Below are 20,618 nucleotides of genomic sequence, written 5' to 3' on the forward strand. Positions count from 1 at the left end.
CCATGCACAATGTGAATTGCACACCTGGGCATGGCGGGTGTGCAGGTTGCATGACTTTGGCCTTCCACAAACATGAACTCGATGTTGTGCATCAGATGAAAGCATCCTATTTCCATGAGGGAAGTTGCGCAGGCCTAAGACACCCTACACAAAGGAACTCCTCTCTTCCCGGAAGCCTCCTGACTCCATCTCTGCCTCTGAGAGGAACGAAGGTAGGGCCATCTCATCTGTCCTACACAGAGGAACTCCTCTCTTCCCAGAAGCCTCCTGACTCCATCTCTGCCTCTGAGAGGAACGAAGGTAGGGCCATCTCATCTGTCCTACACAAAGAAACTCCTCTCTTCCCAGAAGCCTCCTGACTCCATCTCTGCCTCTGAGAGGAACGAAGGTAGGGCCATCTCATCTGTCCTACACAAAGGAACTCCTCTCTTCCCAGAAGCCTCCTGACTCCATCTCTGCCTCTGAGAGGAACGAAGGTAGGGCCATCTCATCTGTCCTACACAAAGGAACTCCTCTCTTCCCAGAAGCCTCCTGACTCCATCTCTGCCTCTGAGAGGAACGAAGGTAGGGCCATCTCATCTGTCCTACACAAAGGAACTCCTCTCTTCCCAGAAGCCTCCTGACTCCATCTCTGCCTCTGAGGGGAAAGAAGGTAGGGCCATGTCATCTGCCCTACACAAAGGAACTCCTCTCTTCCCAGAAGCCACCTGACTCCATCTCTGCCTCTGAGGGGAAAGAAGGTAGGGCCATGTCATCTGCCCTACACAAAGGAACTCCTCTCTTCCCAGAAGCCACCTGACTCCATCTCTGCTTCTGAGGGGAAAGAAGGTAGGGCCATCTCATCTGTCCTACACAAAGGAACTCCTCTCTTCCCAGAAGCCTCCTGACTCCATCTCTGCCTCTGAGGGGAAAGAAGGTAGGGCCATCTCATCTGTCCTACACAAAGGAACTCCTCTCTTCCCAGAAGCCTCCTGACTCCATCTCTGCCTCTGAGGGGAAAGAAGGTAGGGCCATCTCATCTGTCCTACACAAAGGAACTCCTCTCTTCCCAGAAGCCACCTGACTCCATCTCTGCCTCTGAGGGGAAAGAAGGTAGGGCCATCTCATCTGTCCTACACAAAGGAACTCCTCTCTTCCCAGAAGCCACCTGACTCCATCTCTGCCTCTGAGGGGAAAGAAGGTAGGGCCATCTCATCTGTCCTACACAAAGGAACTCCTCTCTTCCCAGAAGCCTCCTGACTCCATCTCTGCCTCTGAGAGGAAAGAAGGTAGGGCCATCTCATCTGTCCTACACAAAGGAACTCCTCTCTTCCCAGAAGCCTCCTGACTCCATCTCTGCCTCTGAGAGGAAAGAAGGTAGGGCCATCTCATCTGTCCTACACAAAGGAACTCCTCGCTTCCCAGAAGCCTCCTGACTCCATCTCTGCCTCTGAGGGGAAAGAAGGTAGGGCCATCTCATCTGCCCTACACAAAGGAACTCCTCTCTTCCCAGAAGCCACCTGACTCCATCTCTGCCTCTGAGAGGAAAGAAGGTAGGGCCATCTCATCTGTCCTACACAAAGGAACTCCTCTCTTCCCAGAAGCCTCCTGAATCCATCTCTGCCTCTGAGGGGAAAGAAGGTAGGGCCATCTCATCTGCCCTACACAAAGGAACTCCTCTCTTCCCAGAAGCCACCTGACTCCATCTCTGCTTCTCAGGGGAAAGAAGGTAGGGCCATCTCATCTGCCCTACACAAAGGAAGTCCAGTCTTCCCAGAAGGCACCTGGCTCCATCTCACTCTCCTGCTGGTCCCAGAATTCTCCACAGGAAGAAGGACAAGTATAACCTGTGCTCCCTGGAAGAACCTCCTGCTTGCATTGGCCTCGCCCCCAGAAGGACTGAGTTGGCAATATTATTATTGTTTTCATAATTACTGTTATTGTTGTTGTTGACCTTTAATTGTAAAGCCCTCAAACTCCTTTTCCACCTCAGAAAGAGAGCCAGCTACACCTCTTTCTTTTCTCTGTGAACCCCATCCTTCCCATGGCTCGCCACATTTCTCCTAACCTGATCCCCATTCGGCCTCTCCCTGTCTCCCTGCTTCCCTTCCTCTATTCCCTCTGGAACTGCCGCTCTGCTGCCCCTAAAGCAGCAGCAATCCACGACCTTTTTCTCTCTAAAGCCTTTAACCTCCTCGCTCCCACCAAAACCTGGCTCCCAGCCCATGATACTGCTACCTCCACTGCCCTTTCTTTTGGTGGTCTCTCCTTCACCCACACAGGCCGCCTTGAGGGTCGAGGAGGAGGGGTTGGTATCTTGCTATCTAACTCCTGCCAGTTCCAAGTTCTATCTTTTCCCCCCAGCTATCATTTCTCTTCTTTTGAGTTTCATCCTATTAGACTCTTTTCTCCTCTACAGCTCCGAGTTGCTGTTATCTATCGCCCTCCTGGTCCTGCCACCCAGTTCCTCTCAGACTTTGAATCATTGCTGACATTCTTCCTTTCAGATTCAGTCCCCACTTTGATCCTAGGTGACTTCAATATCCACATTGACGATTCCAATAACCCTACAACATCTCGCTTTAACTCTCTGCTAGCTTCTTTTGTCCTCCAACCACATTCCAACTCTTCAACTCATTCTCTTGGTCACTGTCTTGACCTAGTTCTTGCTGCAAACTGCGCCATTTCTGACTACCTGGCACTTGACTTTCCACTATCTGATCATCATTTAATCTCCTTTGCTGTTATTTATACTCCATCTCCTCACCATACTATTCAACGACATTTTCGTGATCTTCAGTCTGTCGACTCTAACCATCTTGGTCTGACCCTGGTTTCATCTCTCTCTTCCCTAAATCTCGGGGATTCTGCTGATTCAGCTATGTCTTTATTTAACTCCACTCTTTCCTCGACTCTTGACCATTTTGCCCCGTCTCTGTACGCACTTCTTCCTGTAAGACTAGACCTCAGCCCTGGCTTACCCCCAACATTAAGTTTCTCTGGTCCTGCTCCAGAGTGGCCGAACGTCTTTGGAGAAAGTCCAAAGAGTGGGCTGATTTTATCCATTTCAAATCTGTTCTTTCTTCCTTCTCACGCGCCCTCTCTATGGCAAAACAGAATTATTACAAATCATTGATCTCCGCCAATGAGAGGTGCCCGCAGTGCTTGTTCTCCACCTTCAACACTTTGCTTAAACTTCCCTCTTCTCCTGTCTCTTCATCATTCTCTCCTAATGACTTTGCTAATTATTTCATCTCTAAGATTTCCACTATTCGCTCTGAGATAGTCCCCCCCTGATTCTTCTTCTGCTCTTAATCTTCTATCGCCCTCGCCTAACAAATTTTCTGTGTTTCCTCGTGCCTCTTTGGATGAACTCTCTACACTTCTGAACTCTTCCAAACCTGCAACCTGTTCTCTTGATCCAATTCCTACTCGTCTTCTAATCTCTATAGCTCCCTCCTTTCTGCCCTTGCTTTTCCATATCTTCAATCTCTCTCTCTCTCTACAGGCTCCTTCCTGTCGGACTTCAAACATGCTCTCATTTCCCCAATTCTGAAAAAAACCTTCTCTTGACCCCTCCTCTTTGTCTAGCTATCGTCCGATTTCTCTTCTTCCCTTTCTTTCTAAGGTTTTGGAACGGGTTGTTTATTTTCGTTGTCTTGAGTTTCTTGAAGCCAACTCCATCCTCGATCCCTTTCAGTCTGGTTTCCGCCCAAGGCATTCCACAGAGACAGCTCTCACTAAGATCTCCAATAACCTTTTACAGGCCAAGGCTAATGGCCTTTACTCTGTTCTCATCCTTCTTGATTTGTCTGCAGCCTTTGACACTGTTGATCACTGTCTCCTAATTGACATACTCTCTGACCTTGGGTTCTCAGACACTGTTCTCAACTGGTTTAGATCTTACTTGTCTGGCAGATCTTTTGCAGTAGTTGCAGGGGGACAGACTTCTTCTCCTGCTCCCTTATCTGTTGGAGTTCCCCAGGGCTCTGTTCTGGGTCCCCTTTTGTTTTCTCTCTACACACTGTCCTTAGGTAAACTCATTAGCTCTTTTGGTTTTTCCTACCATCTGTATGCCGATGACACCCAGTTGTATCTTTCCGCCCCTGACCTTTCTCCAAACCTTGAACAGCAAGTTTCGTCTTGCCTCACAGCTGTCTCGCAGTGGATGCACCATCGGCGTTTGAAGCTCAACATGTCCAAGACGGAGCTTCTTGTCTTTCCTCCTAAGCCCACCCTTCAACTCTCCTTTTCTGTCTCTGTGGACAACATTTCTATTCAACCAGTCCAACAAGCCCGCAGTCTTGGTTTTATCTTTGACTCTTCTCTGTCATGTATCCCTCAGATCCAGACCACAGCCAAGACTTGTAGATTCTTTTTGTACAATATTGCTAAAATCTGACCATATCTCTCCGCCTCTACTGCCAAGATCCTGGTCCATGCCCTAGTGGTCTCACGACTGGATTACTGTAACGTCCTCCTGGCTGGGCTTCCTCTTTCTCACCTCCGTCCTTTAATTTCTGTCCAGCATTCAGCTGCACGCATTATCACATCCGCCCACCGCTCTGACCACATCTCTCCTGTGTTGGCATCCCTTCACTGGCTCCCCCTCCCTTTCTGCATTCAGTATAAGCTCCTGCTGTCGACATTTAAAGCCCTCCATGGACTGGCCCCTCCTTACTTATCAGACCTTCTTTCTCCTCACCTTCCCACTAGGGCCCTCCGTTCTGGTAGTCAAGGTCTGCTGTCTCAGCCCAGGATTTCCTCTGCCCCATCCCGGATTCGCCCCTTTTCACTTGCTGCCCCTCACTCCTGGAACCTTCTTCCCCCACAAGCAAGAGCCATCACTTCTTTAACCAGCTTCAAAATGGAGTTGAAAACCATCCTGTTCAGAGAAGCCTTCCCAGGCATTGCATAATTGTCGCTTACTACTTGATGTTCTTTTGGTGCCTGTTTATCAAACCATTTCCTGTATTGCTATGTACTGTATATGCATTATCCTACTTGAGAGTATGTATTTTCCCTGGAAAATGATTAACCATCCATTATGAAGCCAAGCCCTCCCTCCAGTCCATCTGCCTTGGTCCAGGCCTTGGAGGTAGAGAGGAACTGCTGGACCACTTACCCTTTCCCTCCACCACTCCCTTCTCCTTCTGTGTCATGTCTTTTTAGATTGTAAGCCCGAGGGCAAGGAACCGTCTAACTAAAAAGATTGCATGTGCAGCGCTGTGTAAATTTACAGCGCTTCATAAATAAAGGTTAATAATAATAATAATAAAGGATTCCATCCAGTTTCTATTCTGATAGTTGGCCCCAGTAATCATGAAAAATAGTGGCATATGTTTATAATCTAAACAAGTAACCTCCTTTTGTCTCCTTTGCTTGTTCAGAGGGTATAAACCAAGCAGCATTCTGTGTACAACATTACTAAACACCTTCTTGATCTGAATGTACGGTGGCAATCATTGCATACATCATGTTCAATGACAGTCGGGAAAGGAGCTTTGTTCTCTCCTGCTCAATGGACCATGCTCAAACACTTGTTTCATATCTCAAAAACCATTTATGATAACCGTTAAAGAAGCCCGAGCTGTAACCAAGCTCATGCATCAAGTCAAGCCACCCCATTCATCTGCCTGTTTAGAAAAAGGAGAAGGGATCCTTCGACAGGATGAAGACAAACACAGAGAACCCAAACAGTAGCCAAAAGTCCCATCCAATCGACAAAAAGGAATATATATATATATATATATATATATATCTGACAGGAAGAGTAAGCTATAGAGCTCTGGTGCCACAACAAACTACAATTCCCAGAATCCCATAATATTCAGCTATGGCCGTTAAAGTGGTGCTAACCTGGATTATGTCTTCAGTGTGGATACAACCAGGAGGTACCACAGCTAAGAGGCCCATGTTATGTAGCATCACTAAATCTGATCTGAGTAGTTGTAGGATGAAACAACTGAATCAATGGATCTACTCTAGTTGGGAAACACAATTGGATTTAGGGCCTGAAAGACCATAGGTTTTAGATTTATAACAAATAAGTACATCCAAATCCTTTTGCTTGCAAACTAACATTTCCGAAATTTTGGAGCAAGCATTATAGTAGTTGGAGTTGCAAGCTTTGCTAAGAACAGATCCCCTCCATCTTGAAATTTAATTTGCTGACTAAGCTAGTCTTAGGATCAGGCTGTAAACACCAGGTATTTAGAGTGGGGATTTATGGGTTTGTTTTCCAACATCATTCAGCTTGATTCCCTCTACTGACAAATACGTTACGATCAAAACGCAGCATCTCAGCGAACGCTTTCATAATAGAAATGGCCAGAAGTCAAAAGCACTGGGAGAACTTTTAATGTTTTGGCAGAAAGCATTTGCCTTGCAGTTTTGTTTTTCTGCTTAGGATCCAACTTTGCTAGAGTTTCCCCTTTCCTCTAATAAAATATTCATTGGGCTTTGCCTTCATGTATTGAACATCTTTTTTGGAACCTCTCCACCTAACAAATACTGTTGTTCCACCTTCCTACCTTCCTTCCTTCTTCCTTTTTCCCTCTAGTTCTCTCTTAATTTATGTCACATCCATTGCCTTTTCCAGGATTCATCTAGATTTGCCTTCACTGACAAAGTCTTTAAGAAGTATGTGGTCCAAAATATTGAACTTTCCTTACCTTGGTTCATAATTGGATTATGAGAATCATCAAATAATCCTATATAATCATCATCATCATAATCATCATCATCAATATAGTTAAAACATACAAAAGTGAGCAAACAGCTGAATCAAGAATTTTTGTATGTGTGTTATTCTCTTCTTCTTTTTTAACAAGATGCAGAGGTTTGTGTGTACCTGAGCAAAAACACTACATAAAGAAATCTTGATCCAATGATCCGATGAAGTAAAAGCAGCTTGATTTCGGTGTGTGTCAGGAAAGCAGAGGGATAAGGAAGATGCCAAATGTATGGAAGGACGAAAAGCTCTTGCAACCATCCATGATCCAACTGCAGAATTAATATTACATATTCTTGTTGCTAAATCATAATTTGGGAAAGTATGGAGTGTAAATCAAACCAGAATAATAATACTAAAACAACAAAAGTGGGGATCTGATCTCTGTTTAAAGTTCATCCAAAAAAAAAAAAGTTTAAGCAAATCTGTATTCTGAAGTGGATAATAAGGGGTTTAAGCTGTGTTCCTAGGATAAACTCCTGAAAATGAATATTTTTATTCCAATATTGCTTTTTGCAGTACGTCTGATTCAGGCCAATGGTGTGCAGCTGTCATTTGGGATGAATCCTGAACTGAACTGGCCCATTTCGGGGAAATGCAGAACTTGTCCAAAGCGAACTAGGCCTCCTTTGGAGCAGTAAAGTGCAAATGCAGTTGACTACTGATGTTCTGGACCTGCTTCAGAGATTGGAAAAGAGATAGATGCACACAGTCAACTTGAAATGGATACCTTTCCCTAAGCTTTCCATGGACTCTTTCACACGGGGAAAATTGGAAGGTTATCCCAGGGTCAACCCAGAGTCATCCTCAAAGCCAATCCAAAGGCGATCCGAACACAATCGCGAGTCATCCCAGGAATAGGTAAATTTGGAAAAACATCAAATTTATACATCCTGTTCTGCTCCAAATTTGCAGTCAATTAACATCTGCCTGGTATGAAATGCATGTCTAGATCAGCCATGGAAGCGGTGGTGCGTCCCATAGGGACGAATGGGGTGTGTGCCCATGGTGCACATGTGCACCATCACGCCACTGCGTGCACAAGCCCCATTCATTTAAATGGGGCTCACGCATACCACGTTATTTGTTTTACGCAGGGAAGTCTGGAACGGATCTCACACATAAACAAAGGGCACACTGTATGTAATTTAGTGAATTTTCGAATTGGCCCCACTTTCTTCTTCTTCTTTCAGAATGGTGATGCATTCCTCCGTGTGAAAAAGTCCCATGAAGAAAAAGTGTCAGGCAAGAGCAGAATTAGAAAAATTGAAGGGAAAGGATCAATCCATTACATTAAGCAAGGATCCAGCGTGGTATAGTGGCTTTATGATTCTGGAGACCAGGGTTCAAGTCCCTGCTTGGTTATTTGTTTTCTCCCTTAACTTCACATGGATTTCAAGTGTTTCTCCAACTTTGTCAGGTCCTCCAGATGTTTATAAAGAAATGCTTGATTTCAACAATATGGATCATTACGATTGTTAGAAATGGGGTGCAGATAGGTGAGACTCTGCTTCTAAGCCCTTCCACTTCCAAAGCCTTTTACACAAATCATCTCACTTGGAATTCCTCTTCAATAAATGGTTTGGGTCTTATGGTCCTAAACCTTGTACTTATCCAATCACAAGGGACTAATAACAAGCAAAACCTAGTGGTTTTTTAAATTATTATTATTTTAACAAATCCAATAGAGAGCTGGGCTTTAGGTAAAGAACCAGCTGGATAATGTACAATTTGTTGGCTCATTTCATTAATAACTTAATTAATAGCTTGATACTGGAGGAACAGCGATGCTGAAATTCCAACATAAGTCAATCATTTTAGTTAAAATATAAATTTAATTAAATTGCCCCTTGTTGTTAGCAAATTTCCAACTTAATTCATAACTTAATTGATTTTAATTAGTTGGTTCCTGTCACTAGGCAGGAGAAAAGGAGAGGGGCGCAAATCCCATTTCGTGACTAACAGCTCCAGCTTCTGTACAGCGAACAAAGTTGAAGAAGGAGTAAATTAGAACTGCATCACTGTCTTCCTGGGCGCTTTGCTTGTTCACTTTCCGAAGCAGGAATGTCGACATTATGGAGGGATGTCGGCTGTCAGATCCCTGATATTTTTGCATCTGATGGCTAGTCTTCGCATACAGTAAGTGTATTGTGCAAACTCCTGTGGATTTTCATACATTTGCTTCCATGGTTAATAGGCTTCACTTGCTGCACAAATCTGTATCTATTCACATGTATTTTGCACAAAATACCTCCCTCTGCCAAAAGTGCACAGCCATCCAAAGGCATGCTAAGCAGATGGACAGCCACACATGTGAAAATGTGCATTTCTACAGATTTCTGCGGATACTCCGGGTAAAAACCACAAAGCCATTATATGCCGAGTTTAAAGAGGCTTTTAGAGGGGGGTCCTACAAAAAGCCGAAAAAGCCCAGTCAAATAGATTGCATTCTATTTGACTGGAACAAAGAGTATTTTAATTGTGTATACTAGCCTTGTATTGGCTTTTGTGCAATCTGAACCTTTCCTTCTTTCAGTTCAGACCAGTTTGTCACTTAGGGAGCATCCGCACTCCAGAAACAGTCCAGTTTGACACCACTTTAACTGTCATAGCTCAATGCTATGGAATTCTGAGAATTGCAGTTGTGTAAGAAATTTAGCCTTCTCTGTTAGAGAGCTCTGATTTCACAACAAATTACGTTTCCCAGAATTCCATAGCACTGAGCAGTGGCAGCTAAAGCAATGTCAAACTGGATTGTTTCTGCAGTGCAGAATCAGCCTAAAAACAACCAGAAATCTGTGGGCTGAGCAGCGGTTGAGATGCATCCACTTTCTCCACTTTGGAGTATGAGGTTTGGATGAGGCGAACTTTATGGTACCTTGCCACCCAAAGGTTTCACGATTCTATGCGTCTGCTCACCTGAGCCATTCTTTGGTGAGTGACTCTATTTGATGACTTTTAGGGTGGATCCTACAAGTAGAGATGCAAAAGAATAGTGGTGGTTTTGAGATTACCAATTTTGCAGGTTGCCAAAACTTTTAAGACAAAGCCCACCTTGGGTCACAAATCTGCAGAGGGGGGAAGCTTTAGCAACATTTTGCATGCTTGAAATCCAGGGGTGGAATCCAGCTATGGGGTGGATGAGGGGGGACAAAATAGGGCCATTGCCCCCCTAAATAAAAACCCAACCCCTTAGTTTCCCAGATTTCCAGTATTGCAGAGAATGAGATACTGAACATCATTCACACCTGAACCGTTTCATTTGTCACTTTGCCTGCCCTGGCTCTTTAGGTGTTAGAACTCTGTTTCTCAATGATCAACTCAAGGGTTTGTGTGTTTGTTTTAGATTACTGCCATGCGATCAATTTGGAGAGTTAAGAAAAATGTCATGGGGGCAGATTGGGGTTCATCAGACAAATACTCAGAGCTCATACTCCACCCCATTGACCAGGACGCTTCTGTTTCATTAGCAATTGCATCTTCCAAGTTGAGGAGAGATGGCGCAGTTGAGATGGCATTGACGGAAGCCGAGAAACACAAAATCTGGAACGTAAGCATTCAGCACAAAAACATTTCACAGCAAATAATGGGGAGAAGGAAGAAGATGGAGAAAAGGGTGTCCTTTGTTTACTCTGGAGTAGCACCTTCATTAGCTAGACATATTTGTCAAGTTTCTTCTCACCTTAAGAATAATGCAGGGATGTGGTTTGCCATCATTCTTGTTCATGGGATTGTCTCAGTGTTATGGTAAACAACCATAACTCTTGCGACTTTGGCCACTGTACTGTTGCCAGCATCCACTTAGGGATTTACTTTTTTGTATAGATATATTGAAATTTGGCAATTTGGCATGTGGAATCATGGAAGAGATTTTTCTACCCTCTACCCTCCAGATACATTTGGATGGAAGAGGGCATTGGGATGGAGTAAAGAAAGTGGAGAACTCACATGAACTAGAACTCTATGGCAGGGATGGGTAAATTACAGTCTATGGGGAGAAAGACAGTCCTTTGCATGGCCTTTAGAGGTCAATTGTCTCTGTGACTGGCGTGTGGGTTAGACTCTGGAGTGGTGTCCCTCTTGTCTTGGGTCAAAAGGATCAATAACCCTCTTCTATGTAGATCCAGAATCTTAACCATAGTGTAGTTGTTCTTTGTCCCATCCTGATCTTCTATACCATCTGAACCAGGATGCTCCAGATCATCATCTGAGAAAAGAGTATGGATTCAAAGAAGACCCTCTAAGCCAACACCTACTTCACAGAAATATGTAGTTAAAGTATATCATCTCAAAAGATGGCCATCCATTTCTGTTTGAAAACCTCCAAAGATGGAAAGGCCATGGTCAAACAGCTCTTCCTGAGAACTTCTTCCTAAAGTTTAGGTGGAATCTCATAATTTGAATCAATTTGGTTCATGCTCTAGTCTCCGAAGCAGAAGAAAAAAGGTTCACTCCTTCATCTACATGATGTTCCTGCAGATATTTAGCGATGGCCATCCTATCACTTCTTCCTAAGCGATTTTCCTGAATGTAAGCAATTTTGTAAGCCATTTTAATTGGGGAATTTTAGAACACAACTTAGGGAATCATACATGCATGCTGGTTCATGGAGGTTCAGGGTGCGCAAATTAGTCCCATTCATATTAAAATGCACAGTGAACACATTTTTCTCTGACCCCCTGAACAAACCCCATAGAAGAGCATATGCATTAAACCTCCGCTAGCAATTTTCTGCCCCATCTTGGGAAAATCAAATGCCATTGCCGCAAGTCGAGAATTCAGCGGATCTAAAATCTAGTTTTTGTCGTGTGTATTAGAAAGTCCATAGCTGGTATTCTAGATGCAGGGGAAAGGTGCTTGATCTGATCTTTTGAGTTTTCTGTCAAGTTATTTCATATAGCATCACATGGGAAGTGACAAAACGGACTGAAGAAACCCAGAGATTAATCTGTATGATATAAAATGGATTAGTCAGATAAAAATCTGATCAAAAGCAAGAGAGTGTTGCAAGTCACCAGGCAAAGCCAAAAGTTCAGGTTAGTGACAGCTTAGGAGTTTATTGTAGGGGGAGGTTGTCATGAAAAAGTGTTCAGGTGGCTCATTTTAGATCAATGTTTCAGTGATGAAAGTACAATAGTTGTGATGAAATGAGACCCATGCAAACAAGAGGGGGAGACGACAATCAATTGCCTTAAATCCAAGAGGGGGGAAGTAGTGCTAGATATTGAGTATCTCCCAAAATGGGCAGAGCTTGGAGTGTTTCCTTTTTTGACAACAGCTTCCCAAATCCACCATCTAGCATCTGGTTGAAGTGGCATTTGGAGAAGAGAGTATGGACCTCTTACCAGTTGAGTAGACATCTTACCAATTGGCCAGTGAATGGGCCATTCCATCAAACCCATCCAACTCAGAAGGAAGTTTATTAACAGCAGGAAATTTGTTCCCCTCCTCTAGCAATCTTTGACCAAACGTTGATGCTCTTCAACATTTTGGCAATCTACTCTACTGAGTTCTATCTCCCCAATGGGTCATGTAAATCCAAGAAGTATCAACACATAAGGAGAAGTATTTAAGTCTTATCCCCTTCATTGTCATTTCCATTTCCCTCTGGAGGGATGGAGATGGCTCTCAAGTGGAGAGCCTTCATTATCCGTGAAAGGTTTCCATTTGAACTGGAACCACATCCAATGGAGCTAAACTGTAATGTGAGCAAATGAAGCTGAACAATGTGAGGCCAAAGGAAAGGAGCAGGTTCTTGGTCAAAGGAGGAGAAAAAACTGAAGGTGAAACTGAAACATATCCAGAGGAGGGCAACCAAAATGGTGAAGGATCTGGAAACCAGCCTTACGAGGAGAGTCTTAGGGAGCTGGGTATGTTCAGCCTGGAAAAGATACAGTTAAGAGGTGATGTAATAGCCCTGTTTAAGTATCTGAAGGGGTGTCATGTTGAGAATGGAGCAAGCTTTTTTTCTGCTGCTCCAAGAAATAGGATCTGGAGCAATGGATTCAAAGTAGAGGAAACGAGGTTCCACCTCAACATCAGGAAGAGCTTCCTGACAGTAAGAACTATTCAACAATGGAGAATGGTGGAGTCCCCTTCTTTGGAAGTCATTAAACAGAGGCTGGATGGTCATCTGTCAGAGGTGCTTTGATTTGAGAGTTCCTGCATGGCAGAATAGGGTTGGACTGGATGTCTCTTGGGGTCTCTTCCAACTCTATGATTCTATGATCTCTCCTCTTCGTTTATTCTTTTCCTCCTTTGCAGAACTTCAGAACTTTTCATTCTTTGTGTGTGTATATATATCTGCAGCCGACCAATTCTGTATTTCGGAGCCCGCTCTAATAATTGGCTTCTGTTCTTGCTGATGAGATCTTAGTGCCCCTCTTACCTGACCTCCTTGCATTTGCCGACCAATCAACCCTGGATGGTTTCAGCTGTGTTAAGCTTAGCAGCTTTTTTTCTGTTATTCCCAGGTCTGTCACCATTGATTTCCCCCCCTTTCTCACTTCCCCTTCTCAAAAGTCAGCATGCCAGGAATTCATGTCAGATGTCGGCAGCCTTCCGAGTCACTGCCGCCCAATAACCTGCTGTCTCAGCACAGGGCAGCAGAAAAAAAGAGCGGCCGCCTTGCTCTTTCCCTGATTGTCTGGTGAATTGGGAAAACATTGAGCAAAACGCAACCATTCCGCTGGCGGGGAGAATTGCTGAACAACACCTGCATAGTAAAACCCCACCATCTGCTGATTATTCTTCGCCTTCTTTTCATCTCACTTCCACTCATTTTGAAAAATAAGAACAACAACCTTTATTTTAAAATATGGTAATAAAGAAATCCAGGAGAAAATAAAGACAATTCGGTGGGGCTCTCCAGGAATAATCGCCAGGCCTCTGGAACTCCTTGGCACATGATCCTCAAAGTAGTGGTGCGTCAGACTCCGCTGAGAAATATCGTCTGCGGAGCGGTGTAATTTTACTTGAAAATAAACTTGGAACGAAACCAAGAAAGGAAGAGAACAGAGCAACAAAGCTACTAGATTGTTAAGTGAAACTGGGAAAGGCAAATTAACTTGCTCATTGCAGCCTTTACTATATCGTGGAAGCGTGTAGGCTGGTCAGAGTAAGAAGAAGCTAAGAAAATGCTCACGGGACTAAAGGTCTAAAGCAATTTCACTGGCATGGTATATTAAAAGCACAGAACAATTCAAAGCCTTTTGCACACTCAGACCCCATTCATTCCCACTCCAAAATGTCCTTTTTTTCCAAAACTGTCCTGCTTTCTCTCTCCGTACTAGGAATTCCCACAGGACTGAGCTTAACAGCTCCCAATCCATATCATTTCACCTTCATAACTGTTCATTACCCAACTCCAGGAAAGGTTTAACATCCCTTCCATCCAGCAACACCAAAGGCATGACATAACCCATCCTCCAGTAATGTAAAGCAAAACATAGTTGGCCCTCCATAGCCACAGACACTTCCTCCATGGATCCAGACATTCAAGGCTTGAAAATATTATAAAATACATATGCATATATTCCAAAACGCAAAACTTGATTCTGCCATTTTATGTTAAGTACATCATTTCATTACCCCACTGCATATAATGGGATTTGATCATCCATGGATCTTGGTATCCACAGAAAGTCCTGGAACCAAAGTCCAGAGGATACCAAGGGTGCACATGGTACCAAGTATGGCAGGGGTTCTGGGGGACTCTGAACCTGACCACAAACCTCAGTGTTGATCCTGAACATTAGACGGAAACATGAGGGAGACCATTTGCCCACAACCCTCAAAACTGAGAAGCCATGTCCACTGCCAAATGAAGCTCATCCTTTGGTTTTCACCCAGACTTGTCTCAGGGTTGGGCAGCAGAGCTGCGACCTTCTCCTATCTAGTGTTCAAGGGACTTAGAATCATAGAATCATAGAATAATAGAGTTGGAAGACACTGCAAGAGCCATCCAATACAGCCCCATTCTGCCATGCAGGAAATCCACATCAAAGCATCCCCAACAGATGGCCATCCAGCCTCCGTTTGAAGACCTCCAAGGAGGGAGACTCCACTACACTCCAAGGGAGTTTGTTCCACTGTTGGACAGCCCTTACTGTCAGGAAGTTCCTCCTAATGTTGAGGTGGAATCTCTTTTCCTGGAGCTTGCATCCATTGCTCCGGGTCCTAGTCTCTGGAGCAGCAGAAAACAAGCTTGCTCCCTCCTCAATATGACATCCCTTCAAGTATTTAATCACAGCTATCATATCACCTCTTAACCTTCTTTTCTCCAGGATAAACATCCCCAGCTCCCTCATAGGGTGTAGTTTCCAGACCCTTCACCATTTTAGTCGTCCTCCTTTGGACACGCTCCAGTTTCTCAATGTCCTTTTTGAATTGTGGTGCCCAGAACTGGGCACAATATTCCAGGTGGGGTCTGACCAAAACAGAATAGAATGGCACTATTACTTCCCTTGATCTAGACACTATACTTCTATTGATGCAGCCTAAAATTGCATTGGCCTTGTTAGCTGCCGCATCGCACTGTTGACTCATGTTCAACTTGTGGTCTGCTTGGACTCCTAGGGGCCATTCAGACTACATTAAAAACTGAGTTTGAAATCGATTCTTCCACGTGAAGTTCATATTGAGCCCGATTCCATCACAATCCATGTCGGGGCTTGCACAAGGAAATGCCCCTTAGCCCAGGGTATCCAGAATCGGGCTAAAATCTGTCTTTTCTCAGAAGACCCGGGTTGCGCGAAATTTGAACTTGCCCTCAATCATGATCGGGGCAAATTTAGGGAGGGATTAGGGTCAGGGGGCGGGCAGAGGTCGGAGCATTCCCTCCCATCATCAGAAGGGAGGGGGAGGAGGGGGAGGGGGAAAGAGCCGGAAAAAGGCGAATCTGGATGCAAAGGGTGACAGGAGGAAAGGGGGAAATCAGGGGTGACTTTTGGGCTGCAGAGAGCTGTCAGAGAGAGGTGGGGGTGGAGAAAGTGATGAAGGAGGAGGAGGAGGAAGATGAGGAGGAGGAGAAAGGGGCCGTGGGATGAAGGGAGCCATGGAGGGGATCCTAAAATGGAGCAGGAGGAGGAGGAGGAGGATGAAGGAGCTGGGGGAAAGGGCATCCCGGAGGAAGGAGAGGGTCTGAAGGAAGGAGGAGGAGGAGGAGGAGGAGGAGGAGGAGGAGGAGGAGGAGGAGGATTTCCAGGGGGAATTGGGTTGCGGGGCTATGCTGGGGCATGAAGGGAAATCAGGCTGCTTGTTCTACTTTCATTTCCTCTTGCTCCTGAATTATTGTCAGAGGGAGGTGGGGGGTGGTGGAGAAAGCTGAAAGGGAGGTGAGGGTCGGAAGGAATGAAGTAGGGCTGTGGGTCCAAGCTGGGGGATGTAGGGAAATCAGCCTCTTTTGACAATTTATGCACATTATTTTTGGGTGCTTGCTTGTTCTACTTTCCTCTTGCTCCTGGATTATTGTTGTTGTTGTTGTTGTTGTTTGTGTTATATGAGGATGCTACAGGAATGCCTGCGCTGCATTTCCCTTTTATTCCCAATTCATTCCATGGGTCTTCTTTAGTTGAAACTGACAGGTCATTCTCTCTCAGCCTCAGTGGAAGGCAATGGCAAAGCCCCTCTGAAGAGAATGTAGCAAGAGGAAAAGAGTCAGTTCAGGTCAGGTCACAGGCAGGGCATGAACGGAGCTCACACCAGGCACCCCTTTTTTAAAAATTATTTTTGACCAAATATGCGCATGATTTTTTTTTCCTTGAGGCAGATAGAGCATGGCTAGCGGCTTGTGCACTTTCCCTTTCATCTGTTCGCTTCCAGCAAAGGGGAAATGTTGCGAATGCAAATGTTAGAAATGTTGCAAAGGGCTAGACTTACAATTTGAATGTTACATTTTTTGCTCTTGTCAATTAGACAAAATGATACATGCTTTTGCTACTGAATTCAGAGGCAGCCCAGAATTGCTTTTAAAAGCAAAAAATAGAATGCATGGCAATTGCATCCTTTTTTGGCATTTCCGAGGTGAGGAATTTATTATTATTATTATCATTATTATTATTATTACATGTGTAAGAGGCATTCTGGGGGGCAAGGAGTGGGGGATGCATCAGCTTGCATGGGATTGAAAATGGGGACAGGGGCAGATCTGACCCAAATGCCCACACATACACACAACACACAAAAAAGAGGTTTTAAAAAAATTGACACTTTGGGGCATTTTGTGCATGGCTCTTTTAAAATAAGGAGGGGGGAGGACACTTCCGATGCCCCTGCAAAATGTCACCATGACGATCGCTTGATTGACAGCAGGCACCTTTGACAGCAGGCACAGAATGCATTCAATTTAAAATGCCCCTCTTTTGTAGTGGGCACTTGCTAACGGAGAGATTCAGGGGAGGGGCATCTGAATCAGCCCAGTTCCTTCCAGATCTTTGATGCCAGTCTGAATGGGTCCTAGATCCCTTTCACACGTAGTTTCATTCAGCCAGGTGTCCCCCATCCTATATCTGTGCATTTCGTTTTTCCACTCTAAGTGCAGTACCTTACATTTCTCCCTGTTGAAGTTCATTTTGTTAGCTGTGGCCCAGCTTTCTAGTCTATTCAGGTCATTTTGAATTTTGATCCTGTCCTTTGGAGTATTAGCTATTCCTCCTAATTTGGTGTCATCTGCAAATTTGATAAGTATGCTCCCAATTCTGTCATCCAAGTCATTGATAACGATGTTGAATAACACTGGCCCAGGACAGAGCCTTGTGGGACCCCACTGGTGTCTCTCCAGGATAAAAAGGTGCCATTGTTGAGCACCCTTTGGGTTCGTCCGGTCAACCAATTACGAATCCATGTAACAGTTGCCTTGTCTAGCCCACATTTTACAAGCTTGTTTGCAAGAATGTCATGGGGAACTTTGTCAAAGGCCTTACTGAAATCAAGATATACTATATCCACAGCATTCCCTTCATCTACCAAGCTGCTAATTTTATCAAAAAACGAGATAAGATTTGTCTGGCATGACTTCTTTCTCTAAAACCCATGTTTACTTTTTGTGATTATGGAATTGCCTTCTAGATGTTCACAGACTCTGTTTAATGATCTGCTCTAGAATCTTTCCTGGGATTGATGTCAGACTAACTGGACGATAATTGTTGGGATCCTCTTTCTTCCCCTTTTTGAAGATGGGGACAACATTTGCCCTCCTACAGTCTGCTGGGACTTCTCCTGTTTTCCAGAAGTTTTCAAATATGGTTGCCAATGGCTCCGATATTACATTTGCCAGTTCTTTTAATACCCTTGGATGGAGTTCATCTGGTCCTGGAGATTTAAATTCATTTAGGTTAAACAGGTATTCCTGTACTCTCTCTTTACTTATTCTGTGCTGAACTTCTCCTATTCTGTCCTCTGCTCCATTATCCTCAGGTTGAGCACCCTTTGCCTTTTCTGAGAAGACTGAGGCAAAGAAAGTGTTGAGTAATTCTGCCTTTTCTCTGTCCTCTGTTAGCATTTTGCCAACTTCTCCACGCAGTGGCTCTACCGTTTCCTTCTTCTTCCCTTTGCAGATGGAAAAGTAGAGAGGGGGAACAATTGAAGGATTTGCACTAAGTATGGTGAAAATGTGATAGAATGATTGTAATATTTTGATTTTAATTCATAATTTTTTAATAATTAAAAAGGGTTATTAAAGAAGATGATGCACACAAGCTAGGAGATGCTGCAGCAGTTTGCTTTTACCCAAGCATACTGGGAAGGGCAAGAGTCGATCCCTCTTCTCCTCTACCTGATTCTATTGAGTGCAAATTACTTGTGCATTTCGAACTCTGTTTGCAGCAACTGGAGTGAGCCAAGAAAAAGTGAGAAAAGGAGAGAGAACTTGGGACAATGTAAAAGAAACTGAAAAATGTGGGATGAGAAACAATTAGTTGGGACTTTCCCTGAAAAATCAGGATGCTTGGACAGTATGAAATAGTGATATTCAAGGTGGTTTCCATTATTCTGGAGTCCAATTATTTCTGAGGGAGTCTATTTATGTAACAAAATAGTCCTACCTCCATTAAATGGTCTGTTCCTAATAGGTCATGAGCAGAAAATATGTTGGAATGTCTTGCATAAAACTTTACCCAGAACCTGTGGGACTGGGCAGATTATAAATCAAGATAAATGATCATTCTTCTAGGCTTGGTTTGTTTGTTTGTTACAGTTTCTCTTAGCATCTGGTCCTTACCTTGCACAATATGTTCCTTTTTTAAAATGGGAAGAGGCAGGAATTTACAACCATCAAATGATGTGGAAATGACTTACCATTCTGCAAAGCTACAGACTGCGGAGTTGAACTGCCATGGTTGTTGTCTATACATTTGAGCAGAGAAAGAGAAATGGAGTGAGTGAGTGACTGAGAAAGAAAGAAGATAGTGAAAGTGTTTTAACTGCAGAAGGATGTCATCGCCTCCAGCAACAACTCTGCTTCTGTCGTAAAATTTTCATATGACCCCACAAGAATGCGACACTGGAAAGTTTACCCTCTAGGTAAAAGTAAATGAACCTCATACCAGTTTCACATTCCATAAGCCTTGCACTCTGGAATATTAATTTCATTAAGATTGGTATAATAAATTCTGTTGGGGAGCTTTGCTGAAACATAAGATGGTTTGCTAATCAAGGCGGGATACAGATGGGCAGAAAGGGGTGGCCAGACGCCACCCCTTTCTGCCTCGGATGGAGGACACAACAGACAAACACTGCAGCCCCCAGGAGCCCTAGAAAGGACTCACTCCTGGTGGGTTCTTTTTATGGAGCATGCACAGGGCACCATTAGTGCGCTCATACGCAACAATGATGTCCGTGTGGCACGTTGCTGTTTGGGTGCTGTGCCACGCGGACGTCATTGTTGCATGCCCTGTATGGGCAGGCGTGCGGAATGAAGACGCCCACACACCAATAGTAGGGCTGGGCACATGTGGATGCCCAGTCATACATAACCCTAATTTTGGCCCCAGACTAGCGCAAAGCCCAAGTCTTGATGCTGTTCTTAATACCTGCCTTCAAGTTGCCTTCAGTGTATGGCAACCCTATGAATGAGAGACCTCCAAGTCACTCTACCCTCAAGGTCTTGCAAACTCAGAGCCATGGCTTTCTGAACTGAATCAATCCATCTGGAATGCAATTTTCTTCTTTTCCTTCTGCCTTCCAACTCCCAAGCATTATCATTTTTTTCTAGTCTCTGCTCATGGTATGTCCAAAGTACAACAGCCTCAACTTAGTCACCTTGGCTTCTAGGTGTATTTCAAGCTTGATCTGTTCAAGGACCCACTTGTTTGTCTTTTTAGTAGTTCATGGTATCTCCAATGAATTATTTTTCTCCCAGGGAAGAAAAGAAAGCCTCTTGGTATTCCTCTCATTGCAGAAGAATGGATTTCTCACCATCCAAGGCACCTCTGCAGGAAGAACAGGTTAAACTTCTTCACAGTAAGTGAAATCCTTCAGGAAATTGCTCAAAAAGACATTATTTTTTTCTTGTGTAAAAAAGAATGTTTTCTACGCAAATAATGTGTCTTGCGTAGGTGGCAATGTGCATAGGGCAGGAAGCACTGCTACGAGCATGAAAAATGTTTGCATTCAGGAAAATAACACATGCATTCACATGCGGAAACGTTCCCCCAAACTTTTACCAAGTACAAACATCAAGAGAAAACTGCATAGAGGCCTTTGTATTTATCTATCATCCATTTATTTATCTGATTTATGGTCCCACCTTTCCTTGGGCTCAAGGCTGATGACTACAAATTAAAACAAATACAGTGCACTCATGTCATACACGGGCACGCTGTTTTTAGCATACACTGAAAGCTGCACGAAAGTGCGTGGAGAACAAGGGGTGGCATGTTCCATTTGGATCAATTGGGCGCACAACCGC

The sequence above is a fragment of the Sceloporus occidentalis genome, unplaced genomic scaffold (genome assembly GCF_023333645.1).
Source record: "Sceloporus occidentalis isolate IW3139 unplaced genomic scaffold, rSceOcc1.0.p SCAF_10, whole genome shotgun sequence".
NCBI lineage: Eukaryota > Metazoa > Chordata > Lepidosauria > Squamata > Phrynosomatidae > Sceloporus > Sceloporus occidentalis.